General features: G+C 33.0%; 1 pseudogene; it reads right to left on the bottom strand.

The window, feature by feature from the left end:
• Positions 1-261: 261 nt before the first annotated feature.
• LOC101430191 (phosducin-like protein 3 pseudogene) lies at positions 262-1021 on the bottom strand (annotated as a pseudogene).
• Between the last annotated feature and the right edge of the window lie 3282 nt (positions 1022-4303).

Below are 4303 nucleotides of genomic sequence, written 5' to 3'. Positions count from 1 at the left end.
TTCCTCTTTCATGGATAGATGTCAACAATTGGTGAATATATCGTTTTATGGCTGAGTAAAATGTAAGGGAGGAAAACACAGAAATTTGCCACACCAATAGCTGGTTTTGTTTTCTTAGGGAAATACCATAAATTTAAAATGAAGGTTGCAAACAATTTAATAAGATTTTCAGCAAATGTTTATTTCTGAGGTGTATTAGACTTTAAAGGTAATTATAAGAGGCTAAAAACTGAGGGATGAATGGCTTCATTTTCCTGATTTTTAAAGTCCAGATGGCTGGTCGCATCCAGAAAGTTCGTCAAGCTTTACAGCAGCTGTAGCCTCAATCATCCTTGGACTCGCCTCTCCTGGGGGGATCCAGCACCACACTGAGAACAGTAACATGTTCTCAACTGGTTTCTCACGGCTTCCCTCCACGTCTGTCTTGACTGCCCCAGACTTGGGCAATTTCCACCCCAGCTCAGGTTCGTGCCGCCAAACACTAGGGGACCAATAAATTGAGGCTTGATACCAACTTCGAGGTACACAACTATTGTGGGCAGAATCCTATCCGGAAAATTGGGTGTGGAGGTGTTTGAAATGGCTTTGATAAATTTAACATCAGGAAATTTCCTTGCAAGTTCACTGAAGGGTTGATTTATCAGGGCACAGAAGGGAACCCCTTGTTTATCAAGGTGCAAGATTACTCACAAGCCCTCATCAGCTTTGGTGACTTCTTGGATATAATTGTTTTCTGAGATTTCCAAAACTTCTCCAGATTTATTCTTCAGTTTAGTGGCTTTCCACTCAGCCAGTCCTTGCTGCCTGTACATTTCAAAAGCACGTCCATCGTCTTCATCAAATTCAGCTTCATTATCCTCTAGCTCTTTCAAAGTTGCATCTTCATAAGTTTTCTCAACCGAAGCTAGAGGACACGCTCTGCTGCCTCATTTTCCAATTCTTTCAAACTTTCCTTTGAGGGTAAGACGCCCCTTTTGCTTAAGACGTTATTCACTCTTGAGTCTGCCACGGCGTCCTGCATCCACTCTCCAGTCACCCAGGGTGGGCTGCAGCGCCCCCGCCCCTCAGCTCCCTTTGCGCACCAGAGGGGCTGGTTTTGTCTTTAGTTTTCAGCCCTTCCATTCATAATGACACAGCTGAGGTGGATATACATATCTTTATGACTCACTCACTGATGATTTCTTTCCGATATAATGAGGGGTTTAGAACATTTCAAAGCAATTAGATTCCACACGTTGTCTAATTTAACATAGCATTCAACATCGGAGATTGTGACTGTCTTTGCAAATAAGAGATAACATTTAGAAGAATACATTTTAATTAATGCAAACTTTACAACTTGAATATAGAAAATATATGCTGAGACACAACTTATTTTTTTCCCCAGAGAAATTTTATGTAAGGGACCTGTGCTTTCTGGGGTCCACTGTGTCACAGTCTTTTAAATAAATTCCATGTTCAATTAGCATTTTTACAAAAAATATTTAGTTAGATTCAACATATGGAAGTGTAAATCAAATTTAAATTTAAATTCCAAATCATCATGTGTGGATTTTACCTCTACCTCCTGTCAAAGGCAACCTTGTCAGAGCACAAAGGCAGACCTGGCCCAATAAATTTGGCAGTGGCAAACAGAGGTAGCTGGCGCTACCATGATGGAGTGTATCTGCCAATATTGTCTCTGTGTAAAATGGGTCGTTTGTCTTTTATTTTTAGTTTAACAGCAAGTAGAAACCCATGCATCTTATTGTATTTCTTTGCTAAGATTTCTGATGTAGCAAATATTCAATTAAAATGTTTAACTGCCACTCCAGGTCCAGACAATGAATAATTATATTCTGCCATAGAAGCCAATGATTTCTATTTAAAAATTTTAGTATTTTTATTGGCTTTGTGACTTGAAAATATTGTTCCCCTGGTTGACAATAAATTTGTAATTGTGAGGCTGGCAGTAGATTCTATTAGGTTTTCTGTCTTTTTTAACTTATGTTTTTATTAGTTTTTCTACAATAACAATAGAAAATCCACTTGCAATAATTCAAGCACTATATATTAATGCTTAAGAGACCAGAGGAAAGATCCCAAGATAAAATAAATTAGACTGGTGCAATCATCACATTTACAATAATAGAGAAGTTTTCTTTTTCATTATTGTCTGATTAATCATGTTTAAATAAAAGTAGGGATTATAATCAGTATAATATTTTGGAAGTATATCATGCCTGTATCTCCATACAACTAATATTGAAATTAGAGATTTTAAAATTATGTATTACCTCAACTATGCTGTTGGCTTCTTAAAAATCCCAATTATGTTGAGATGTCATGACTTAGAGGTTTATGTAAATAAATGTATGCAAGACATGCAATATTCCCTTATTTACTTTAAAAAGCCTAGTGGCAGAAAAACTGATTATGATTCTTTTTTTTCTTTTGCTCCCAAAAAAGTAATAATCTGAGTTACTTGGCCTCAGATGACATTCTACAGATAGATAACGTTGCTGTAGAAGTCTATTTTTTAGATGTATGAAGAAGAAAAGATGAGCTTCAAATAAGCAATGGGTTTTGCTAATAGACCTCTAATTCCCCCCAAAATTAGAATACATTAAATAAAATAAGCTTGACAAATTTTCTCCACTGTTGGGGAACAGATCATGATGTTATGCAAAAGCACTTAGAACAATCACATAACACGGTGCAAGTCATGGCTATTAGTGTGTATGGTTCTTTAACTACTGTAAAATATTAGGTAATATGAATATGCCATGATTTATAGACAAGGCCATACACTCACAATCATACCAATGGAAATTTAGGTGTTTGCATTTTTATTTGCTTTATGAATAATGCTGTAATTTACACTCTTTAACATCTTCTATGTATATGTGGGAATAAGGCATTGTTTGATCACATAGAATAGATGTCAATCTGCACTAGTTATCTACAAATTGCTCTTCAGAGGTTTACACATTTATACTTCACAGCAACTTCTTGAGAGTTCAGATTATCCTATATCATCACAACCATTTGGTATTATCTGACATTTTTGGTAAATTATGATTGTGAAATACTATTTCATTTTTTTTTCTTTCTTACTTTTACTGATGAGTTTTTTTCATTTATTTATTGGTCATTTGAATTTCTTTCCTGTAAATTCCCTTATAATAGGCTTTTCCTATTTTGTTATTATGTTTTTTCCTATTATTCATTGGAAACCATAATATATTTTGAGTATTAATCCCTTTTAGGCAAGAAGTTTTGAAAATAACTTCCCATAAAGCTGATGTGAACATTTTGAATCTGTTTTTAGGTTCATAAACTTTGATGAATTGATCATTTTATAATTGTGAAATGACCTTCTTCATACATGTCAACAGTCTTTGCTCTGTAGTCTACTCTGGCTGATATTAGTAAAACTATTCCAACTTTCTTTAGATTATTTATAGCAAGGTACAGTATATATTTTCTGTTATTTTAATTTTAGCTATTTTTGTCTTTACATTTAAAATGTGTCTCTAAGAAGCAGCATACAGTAGGGTCTTGCTTTTTTATTTTATAAAACAAGTCAATTTTATTGATACATATTAATAAAGCATGCAATTCATCCAAAGTGTACTATCAGTTGCATTTGGCATAATCACATAGTTATATGTTCATCACTTCAATCATTATTAAAGCATTTTCATTATTTCAATAACAATAAAAAATAAAAAACAGACAAAATAAACAAGAAAATTCCTCATCCCTCAATCTCTGTTTCCCCTACCATACATAGCTGCTATTTCTGGCTATTCTTGCACAATTATTTATTTGTTTATTAAGCAGTGTTATTGAGATATATTCACATACCATATGATCTATCCAAAATGTATAATAAATGGCTAATATTTTTGGTTATTACAAAGTCCTTTATTGTAATATTGTAAAATAAATAGAAAAATAGAAAGAAATTAAGAATTTTAAAAAGAGAGTGGAAGGCCAGATTAGACTTGATATCATAGTATAGCAACAAACATTTATAAATTTAATATATGTTTATAAATATATTTATAAATTTAAATATAATTCAAATATAGTAGAAATTAATTATAACAATTCTAATTTTCATAATACAGCTCTAATTATTGGACATAATCTCTAAAAATGAAATAATTTATTGTTTTAGTTATCTAAAATCCATTTAGGCCATAATTCTGTCTGGATAATCAAATTCCTATTTGTGAATTCTGCACATCTTATTGGAATGAATTACAGCCGGTAACAATTTGCCAACTCATAATTTTATGAGACAGAAAACTCAGAA

This window comes from Dasypus novemcinctus, chromosome 16 (assembly GCF_030445035.2).
Source record: "Dasypus novemcinctus isolate mDasNov1 chromosome 16, mDasNov1.1.hap2, whole genome shotgun sequence".
Classification (NCBI taxonomy): Eukaryota; Metazoa; Chordata; class Mammalia; order Cingulata; family Dasypodidae; genus Dasypus; species Dasypus novemcinctus.
The sequence above is the reverse complement of the archived record's forward strand: the minus strand, read 5'-3'. Positions and strand labels throughout refer to the sequence as shown.